This window comes from Lactuca serriola, chromosome 3 (genome assembly GCF_051521515.1).
Source record: "Lactuca serriola cultivar US96UC23 chromosome 3, Lser_US96UC23_V15, whole genome shotgun sequence".
NCBI lineage: Eukaryota > Viridiplantae > Streptophyta > Magnoliopsida > Asterales > Asteraceae > Lactuca > Lactuca serriola.
The window spans coordinates 42,746,260-42,756,965 of record NC_136410.1 but is presented as its reverse complement, the minus strand read 5'-3'; the positions used below and the strand labels follow the sequence as shown (position 1 = coordinate 42,756,965).

The 10,706-nt window shown below is 34.5% G+C and overlaps 1 long non-coding RNA gene and 1 pseudogene across 1 annotated transcript; one reads left to right on the top strand and one right to left on the bottom strand.

The window, feature by feature from the left end:
* The first annotated feature begins 1,548 nt into the window (after positions 1-1,548).
* Positions 1,549-2,021, top strand: LOC145094379 (uncharacterized). The gene is made up of 3 exons (XR_013703319.1): positions 1,549-1,635; positions 1,726-1,798; positions 1,917-2,021. It is a non-coding gene; the product is annotated as an uncharacterized LOC145094379 (long non-coding RNA).
* A 1,451-nt stretch (positions 2,022-3,472) lies between these two features.
* Positions 3,473-4,637, bottom strand: LOC145095179 (pentatricopeptide repeat-containing protein At5g39680 pseudogene; annotated as a pseudogene).
* Between the last annotated feature and the right edge of the window lie 6,069 nt (positions 4,638-10,706).

Below are 10,706 nucleotides of genomic sequence, written 5' to 3'. Positions count from 1 at the left end.
GGCTCTGATACCAATTGTAAGTCCCTAATTTGCCTGTGTATCAATCAGATCCGTTCGATGGTGCGGAATCCCAATCAAACGGATGAAGTCAGATCAAATAGAAGAAAAGGAGGAAAAGAATAATATGAATCTTGTATGTATTGATTAGAATTAAAGTTCCAGATACAATAGATTCACACACACAAAATGCTCTCTAGCCGTAAACTCTCTTCTGTTCATCAATCTGTTCCTCACACCCTAACACCTATATTTATACAAGGGGAACATAGGCTTGGTGGACATGGGCCGTAAATGGTTTTACGGCCGTAAACACCCATTAGGCCGTAAACCTGACCGTAAACTCATAAACATTACAGAAAAATACAATTTCCTAGAAAAGCAAAGTATAAACCATATTTTTGACCCAACAATTCCGGTCTGATAATCTGCCTGCGGTGGGAAGCAACTTCTTTGAGTTTCTTTCTTTGAAGTCTCTTCCTCTGAGCTCTTGTGAGCTTTTGAGACCCTAATTCATCATTGTCCTCGCTTAACGCTGAGAAAAGGGTAAAACAATCACTCTACATTGTAGATTCCAACCTAATATGCTGTTCAAATTCCTTTTGTCAGGTATATACTGGATAACAAGTTTCACCTAACAACATTTCTTGAAGATGACACCAAATCTAATGGATATTGTTCAAAAGAATTGCCATGGCTTCCTGATATAGTTAAAGATTTTGTTCTTCCTACTGGCTTCCCTGGTTTGTTCCTTTTTCATTTTCACCTCATATGGTATCTCTAATATTTTTCTTCTCTAATTGTTTTTTTTTTTTTCAAAATCAGGATCTGTTTCAAATGATTACTTGGAATACATGTTGTTACAGTTTCCAACCAATGTCACTGGATGGATTTGTCACACATTGGTCACTTCAAGTCTTCTAAAGGCATGTCAATCTAACTCAAGCCAATACTTCTAATTGGGTATCAATCTAACTTGCTACCTTTTTTCTAATTCTTCTTTCTTTCTTTCTTTTTATTAGCAAACAAACATTTTGATTCCCTAATCTAATTTCCTCTACTTCTTATTCCCTTTGTTTTTCATTTCACTCATCTCTTTTTATTCTTTTGTAACTATCATGATCTTTTTGTTTTATGTCATTGTCTAGTACTTAAGGCTGAATCATAGATTTTGTAAAGGATAGAATATAGAATTATAGATTATAATGTTCTTTGATTATCGTTTTTTTTTTTATAAAATTATGTGAATTTATATAATACAGGCAGTTGGTTTAGACAATTCTTCTGGAACCACAACTGCAGCTTCTGCTTCTGCCATTGGGTGATTTTCTATATAACTTGATACTACTATGATAGTATAATTGCAAGAATTTCTTTTTAGGGTTGAAGATATGGTTATATAACTTTAACATATTTACCAAAAACATGTAGATGGGTGTCAAAAGATGGAATTGGTGCCATTGGACATTTTTTCATTGGTAGGTTTTCTTCAAAATCTCATAAATGGATACAAAAACACCAAATTTATGCATTAACCATGATGGATTTGCCTTTCACAGGTGGAAGATTTGGAAATCTTTTTGATGATGATCCAAAACAATGGCGCATGTATGCAGACTTCATTGGAAGTGCTGGAAGGTGACTAATTTTCTGTTATCCACTTAATACCAAGTTTTTTTTAAAAAAAATTAAATTAATTTTTCCCCTGTGTTTTAATGTGATATGAAGCATCTTTGATCTCACTACACCTCTCTATCCTGCATATTTCCTCCCACTAGCATCTTTAGGGAATCTTGCAAAGGTATGCAAATTTACAAGATTGATCGAATAACAAAAGCATTAAAAGTTAAAAAATAATATTCATTTTCTTTGTTGTGTGCTTTAAAATTTTTAGATATTCATTTGATTGATATTTTTAGTAAAGGATCTTCTGAAATGCATCGCGAACAATACGAGGATAATAATGCCGAGACAAAAGTCGAGATTGAGAATTTGAAGAAGTTAGTTGAGACACAACGCGAACAATATGAAGATATTCAACAAAAATATGAGGATGTTCAACAAAAATATGAGGATGCTTAGAAAAAGAATGTGGAGTTTCAGCAGAAAAATGTGGATGTTCAAGCAAAGTTTGAACAACAACTTGCACAAGCAATGAATGTCATTAACACATTTAGTGAACAAGTCAAAACTTTTATTAAACAATGATAGAATATTATGTATCGAATAATGTTTTACGTTAAGTTTGTAGTGACTTTTAATTTTGAAATATGTATCTTTTGATGTATTGAATATTTCTTTTAGTTTCTATAGAAATACTTTGTTATTTTTGGTTTTATATTAATTGTATTTTTGTAAATTGATATAATAAGTCAAATTAAATAACCGAATTTTATAGAAAAAATGGTATTGAACGATTGTTATGGAATTGACTACAAAAAAGTTGTTAAGGAATTTGCTACGGAATGAATGGCTACGGAATTTGTTACGGAAAGAATGACTACAAAATTTGCTACGGAACAGTTAGTTACGGAATTTGCTACGGACCAAATGGCTACGGAATTTGCTACAGAACAATTAGCTACGGAATTTGCTACGGACCAAATGGCTACGGAATTTGCTACGGACCAAATGGCTACGGAATTTGCTACGGACCAAATAGCTACGAAATTTGTTACGTAACAAAATAGATACGGAATTTGCTACATAACTCATTGTTAAGGAATTGTGATGGAAGTGTGTTGTGGTTGAAATGCTACGGATAGACGTCATAGCAACGGCCATAGCAAAATTGCTACGGAACTATAATTTTGTAGTTAAACATTTTGTTACAAGAAATCTTACTATGGAATCTCATTGGCAAATTCTGTAGCAACTTCCGTAGTTATTTAGGTTTAGCTACGGAATTACATCATTTTGCTACGGAATTTTTCCGTAATTAAATCGAAATTTTCTTGCAGCGAACATACATCATACATCAGCAATTGATATGTTACTTATATTTTTTCGCGTCTACATCAAAAAAAAAAAAAAAAGCAAAATGGTAAATCAAATCCTTCTTGTCTCCAATTGGCGGCAGGCCTATGCATATAAACTATGCAAAATAATTCAATCACCAATTAATTTTTCAGATTGATGCATACCAGACCACTACTGATGAATTTAAAAAGACTGGATCATGCTTGATTGATGTAAGTGAAGCTTAAGTTTTTGAAAAGTTAAGCTGTAATCATACTATACCTACAAGAGGGAGGCGTGTATTGGGTGCATGCAAGTTGTTATATATATATATATATATATATATATATATATATATATATATATATATATATATATATATATATATATATATATATATATATATATATATATATATATATATATATATATATATATATATATATATATATATATATATATATATATATATATATATATATATATATATATATATATATATATATATATATATATATCACCAATAATCTGCACAGGAGCAACGTCCATCTTGGAAGGTATGGAATTGGTAGGCGTCTCTCACCGTTATCAATCTATCTGTTACTTTGGAGATTAACTTGATAAGAGAATGGGAAGCAGCAGATATCTTCCCTGAGGCCTTAATGATATAGATTGGTATCGTTTTATCTGTGGTCGATAGGGCATAAGCTAATCCAAGCTCTTCGCTGTGATAACCATCTATATTATCTCCCTTCATTCCATCCTGATCAGGAGGAATTTTAATATCAGCAAACAACTGCATGCTTCATGAAATCATGAATCTCAACAAATCCTGGATCTCCATTGTCAACCGAAACAAGTGAAAAAGTATCATTCTCGGTTTCCATCCAGCCACCCCCACGCTCTTCTTTTATATCCATCAATTCACCAACTTCTGTGACTCCACAACTCTTACTCACCTTATTTGCCACGTCATCAGGGATCAACTCGGCAACTCTGATGCCTAGAGAATAGTTTTGATGAGCACGACAGGCACTGAGCAAGGTAGTCCAACCAAAGACATCCCATTTGCTTGGTGTTGATAAAATGAAACTTAAAGCTTCATTTAGTTGTCCAGCCTTGATTAGCATGTCAATGATACACATATAGTGCTCTAAACCAGGTTTGATACCTTTCTGTTTCATTAACTCGTACAAATAGTAGAACCCTTCTTCCACAAGCCCCACATGTCCACACGCACTAAGAACACCGATGAAAGTCACACAGTTGGGATCTTCCCCTAATTCCAACATTTCTTGAAACAAATTAAGCCAGTGACTCGTTACCAAGGCCATGATAGCAGTATCCACATATCATCATGTTCCAGGTTACAATATCACGATCATTATTCATATCTAAAAACACCTTTTCAGCAGCTTTAATGTCGCCAGTCTTCGAGTACATGTTGATCAAGGCATCCTCGACAATCTTATGACCATTGAATCCAGTCTTCTCCAGTTCTCTGTAAGTGCATGTAACATCTTTCCACATCTCATAGAGGATAATTGAGCACTGACAGTGAGTAGAATAGAAAAGGTAGATTCGTTTTGAACAACATCCTCATGTTGCATTTTAAAAAACAACTCGAACGACTTCTCAAAGGACTCCTCGAAGGACACGTGTTCCAAGTAAGCAACCAACATTGCTGTGTATATATCCGTGTTTCGAAAGTGATTATAGATGGAAAAACAAAAGTACCTGGAGCAATAGCATATACTTAACTTTCGCAGGCATATACATACGTATCCCTGCAGGGACAGAAGGTAAGGGTGAGGCGAAATTTAACCTACTAGATTGTGCCTGCAAAGCAGCCGCAATTGATTAATAGGTTTTTAAAGAATAGTTTTTTTTTTCTTTTTTTTCCAGCAAATAACTATTAGATTTTAATTTTAATTATTATGTAATAAAAAAATACTATTTTTAATTAAAATATTAAATTTTAAACTTATATTTACATTGTCTGTTTATATATTTGATATAAATTAATTATTATCGATGTTTAGTTAACAAATATAAATTAATTTATATAGATGAAGTTAATATTTTAAAATTGTTATTTTGCTCCATATTAAATTTTTAATTAAGTTTTTTAATTTAAGTCTTCAAAATTTTTATAAGTATTAATGATTTTGTTATACAAAATTGTTTTGTACAAAAAAATTTGTATCTTATACCTCTTAAAAAATCAAGATATGACTAATATGTTTTACAATATATATATATATATATATATATATATATATATATATATATATATATATATATATATATATATATATATATATATATATATATATATGCAAATTTTAGTTTTTAATTTTTATTAGCATGTGCTGAATGAGACCTCTACGAAGGAAACCCTCAACATTGTCGAGGGGATGGAAACACCTTCCTGCCTCTATGTGGTGTTAAGTCTCGTTAGGCTAAACGGAATGCATCTCCAACTTACCATGCATGCCAAATACCCTTTCACATGATACTCAATGGGTTGGAAAATGATGTTCACTTAGGCCATTTAACATCCGGACTTCCAGGTATGTGGTTTATTATTATTTTTTATTTTAAGGAAGATTAAGCAACTTGACGAGTTGGTGCTGCAACTTGTCGAGTAGAGTTGCGTTGTGCCACGTGGGATTAATGATCTACTCGACGAGTCAGGGAGTCGACTCATCGAGTAGACACTGTGAAGAGAAACCCTAAATCCCCATGTTTGGGGCCTATTTAAGGGCACTTATAGCCTTATTTGCAGCTCATCAGCTGCTTACCTTCACTGAGAGAAACAATAATCGCCTTTGAGCTAATAGAGAGAGTATTGAGCTAATATTGAGTATCTTGGTGCATCTTTGGAACAGAAGAGAAGGATTTCAAGCAAGGATGAAGAGTAGGTTGTTAGATCTGTTGCTATTCATCCAAGAGCTTATGTAAAAGGTATAAAGTTTATACCTTTCTCATTAGTTTGGGTAGATCTCATATTATTAGAGTTTAGGGCTTCTTTTCCGTCTATATTGGGGCTTTGGGTGTATTAAGCACATATAGAGATTTGGACTTCAGATTTGGACCTTGTGAGGTCCCTAGAGTCCAAAGGTCCCTTCTTTTTTCAGCCATAATAGAGCCTTGAGTGAAAAACCCTTAATAAAGCATGTTCTTGGCATTTCTAGCCCTAAGTGTCATGCATGAACGTAAAGCTCGTGGCTTTACGTGATAAACGAGCCTTGAGAGCTTAGATCTAGAGTGTGAGAGGGTTTTCTGCCTCGAAATCGTCTGATTACGACTTGGGTCTGAATGAACTTGTCAAGTCGATGAGCTGACTCGACGAGTTAGTTAGGGTTGTCCCGATGAGCTGGCCATACTGTAGCTCGGCAAGTTAGGGGTTAACTCGACAAGCTGGACCTTCGCAAAGACTCCTGGGGGATGAGTGGACTCGACGAGTCACATGAGTGCACTCGGCGAGTCAGGTCAAACCTGGACTGTTGACTCGAGTTTGACTTCTGTTGACTTTAGGGTTTGGTTAACATGAGTAATGGAGACCATGGAGGGGTAAAATGGTATTTTACCCATTCCAAGAGTTAGCAAGAAAAAGAGAACAACCTTTGGTATATTTGAGTATGAATAGAGTATTAATTAGAGATGACTATCCGATGTGTTAGGCGGAGGCTAGTTTGAGATTTCTGAGTATGAGACTTTTATTCGCTAGCTTACGAGGTGAGTCTTCTCACTATACTTACCATGAGTGGTATCTTTGTGTAACTGAGGAGTCTTATGTGCTTATCTGTGTATTGCGATATTATGCATTATGTCTTTGTGATTTATGCTGAGTATTATTATTATGAGCTTATTGAGTTAGGACCAGAGGGTCCACCCGAGTTGTGGGACCAGAGAGTCTCCACTGAGAACACATTGACCAGAGGGTCGTATTGAGTTAGCCTCGAGTGGCTAACGTGATGCATGTGGTATTTTGGGGAAATCACTAAGCTTCGTGCTTACCGTGTTATGTGTTATGTGTTTCAGGTACTCCCGATGATCGCGGGAAGGCCCCGACTTGATTGTACACACTCTCACATTGGAGATATGTTGTTGGGGGATTCTGGATCTGTGATAAACAATTTTTGAAAAAATGAGTTGATGTTGATATTTGAGATTTTTCATAAATATGACATGTGTTTGAAAATGAAAATTTTTGGCATGAAATTTACGTTGTTACAAGACATCTCTAATAGGAGTATAATGGAGAGTTGAATCCCATTGAACTCAAAATCATCATTGTAGGTTAATGATATGACACTCTATAGAATGAGGATTGAACTTTACACTCTCTCTCCTCTCTCGAACTCACACACATATAATGAATGAAATATATATGTGTCAATCCTTTGAACTCATATGAGTTTAATGGAGTGTAGAGTTTAATAGGTAAAATTATATAGTAAGTGGAATGTATATATGTCAATCTATTAAACTCATATGAGTTCAATGCATTGGAGATGACCTTAGTGGTGAATTCAATTCACAAGAAGTGGGGTGCATGGCCCCCGCTTAAAATTTGGTCCCACTAGAAATATGTAAAAAAAATTATTTATTTTGTTTTTATTTTTTACTATGGTTCCATTTCAAAAAATATTGGTCCCACTCATCCAACATTTCCCTTTTTCTCGACCGATTTTTCTCTCTCGTTATTTTAACCTAGCCTACCAAGTAACTAAGAAGTAGAAACCATGCTCCAGTAGCTTAAGCAAATCAACATTGTTGGAAGTTAGCACTCCACAACCATCGATGTCTGATGGGACATCATCGCCTAACGTCGCTCACTGACCGACAACATCTGTCATGCACATGACCCATCATCATTTAACATCACACACCACCGTCTTCGGAAAGTTGTAAGTTTATTCCATTGATTTGTTTTGATTTTGTGTTCAATTTTCAGAAATGAGTTTGATACTCTTAAATCTAATTTTGTGTTTCATTTCGAAACTAAAATGGGTTTATCTTGCTTGATGGTTTTGTGTGACCTGATTTGAGGGATTTCTTATTTCTAATTTTTGCGTTGATACTCTGAACTGATCTTTGCTTTGTAAACTAATTTTTGCTTTGATTTAATACTCTCAGCCGATTAATTTATGTTAAATGGTTATAATGGTTTTGTTTGATGATTTTTATTGTTTAATGGTTTTCTATTGTTTAACTGAATCAAATTTCGGATAAATTTTCAAATAATTGTGTAATTTGCATGGTTGAAAGAGAAGGATTTTGCAAGGTTATGAATGAAAAAAATATCAGCCGATTCTTAGTTATGTGTCATCCTAGTTTTCAATTATAAAATGAAATTTAGTTAAAAGTTTTAATGTTATTCTACTTCTTATTATTTTAATTTTTTTTTATTAATTTATATGGTCAACGGCCGACGGTGCACCCTTCTTGATTTTCGGCATGGATCCGCAATTGTGTTCACTATACACTCACCGATATATATATATATATATATATATATATATATATATATATATATATATATATATATATATATATATATATACTAGTTGTGAGACCCTTATGTTATACGGGATAAATAAAATAAAAAACTAAATATGAAGGTTTAAAAAAATTATTTTAATTTGAAATTTTAGATTTAAAATTCGAATTTAAAAGGAAACGTATTAAATACTATGAGTTGTAATATTGTATTTTTTTGGTTATTTTCAATTAAGACAATTATTAATTGATGTGTTAATTAAGAAAAAGATTTTAAAAAAATGAGAAAATGACATATGAAAAAAACATTTATTCAAAAATACCAAAAAATGAATGTGTCCAAGTTAATGAGAGAGTGATATGTGACAAAATTATTTTCATTTATTAAGGAGGTTATATATATATATATATATATATATATATATATAGGAAGAGAGAGATAAAGAGGGAGGAATAAGAGAAAGATTATGAAGGGCGTCCTCACACCATCACCATGCAGGGGTCTCCCAACTCACGCATCAGCTTGAGTTCCACGTAATCATATGTAACACCCTGTTCTAGATCATTCTGTAATTCAGGGTTGTGGGCCGGAAGTTGATTTTGTAAAGGCTTTGGGCCTTAAGGAGGTGATGTTTAGAACTTTTAAAAGGAGGTAATGATGGTTTAATATCTAAACCTTTGAATTGTGTTTTCGAGTCAAAGGGTAAAACGGTAAACGTCATAGGCCGAGTTCTTGCATGAAATATTGATTTTTTTCAAGAAGTTTTTAGTCCAAGATATTTAGATAATATTGTAGATCTCCTCAATACCTTTCCGTGGATATAAATAACGTCAAAATCGGAGTTAGAACAAAGAAGTTATGCTCGTTTGAAGTTTGGTTGGTTTTGGGTTATGCTGAGTATGTTGGGCGTACAGAGGGGCGTATGCTGGGCTTACTGAGGCACTCTGAGTGATCTAGGCGTACGCGATCAGTGCCTAAACTATATTTTCATGGTTTGAGCTCTATTTAAGATCCTTAACTCCCCCAAACCCACTCTATTCTCAGCCTCCAACCCTCCAACACCCCTTCCATGAAACCCTAACCCTTGTTGAGCCTTGTGTGCTAAAATAAGGTGTTTTTGAGTGATTTGGATTTTGCATGGTGCACCTTGGAGAAGAAGGAACTTCTTGGATAAATTTTGGTTGCTTTGGAGCTTGTAGATCTGGACTTTGTTCACCTTGATCTATCTTCTAAAGGTGTAAAGTTTGAATATTGATGATGCATTTGTTAGATCTAGCTAGTTTTGGATGTTATGAGCTTTTGGTCATTTTATTACATAAAGTTTAGATCTTGAAAGCTTGTGACCTTGTTATGGATAAAGTTGGAGGTTTTATCCATCTAAACATCATTTTGATTTAGATCTGAAAGTTGGAGACTTGTACTTAATGGATTAAGTTGAAAAAGATGAACTTTTGCATCCCTTTGAGACTTAAAGACTAGATATTATTGTTGAGACCATTCTATGTAACACCCAGAATCAGAAAGACCAAGAAAATAAAGGAAAAGCTCTAAGTCATGAGTCAACTCGTCAAGTCCAGGGAGGATCTCGACGAGTCGGAGCGGGATCCGGGGTATAGAGAAAATGACCGACTCGGCGAGTCGGCTAGTGGACTCGGCGAGTCTGGTCTGGATGAGAAAAACCCTAATCTCGGGGGTTATGCCCTATTTAAAGAACATTACACCCTTTCCCCAGCCTCTTTACTCCCCTTTTGAGATCCAGAAACCCTAAATCGTGAGCGAGAGTCCTTGGAAGCAACTTGGAGCTTAGATAAGGGGGTTTCATGAAGAGATATTAAAGATCAAGAAGCTTGGAGCAAGGGGCTTTGTAGAGAGTTGGATTATTCTTCAGTGGGAGGTCATCCTTGAGGTAATAAGTTGTTGCTTTGGCTTATTTGCAATTAGATCTATTCTTGAATGATATTTTGGGGCTATTTTGGTAAGATTGAGATCTATTTCGGGTTTGGGACTTAGATCTGAGGTTGCTACTTCAAATCTAGGGTTGTGATGGTCCAGAATGTCTTAAAGCAGCAGTCAATGAGTTATTGGTGAAGCCCTTTGTCTTAAACCCTAGCCCTAGAGTGTTTTGGGCCTTTAGCTCCTTCGTTTCATGTAAAGTTTGCAATTTTACGTGGGGGATAGACTGTAGAAGAGTGGATCTATGGATTGGAGCCCCTGCATGGCTCGAAAATCCAATGTATGGATT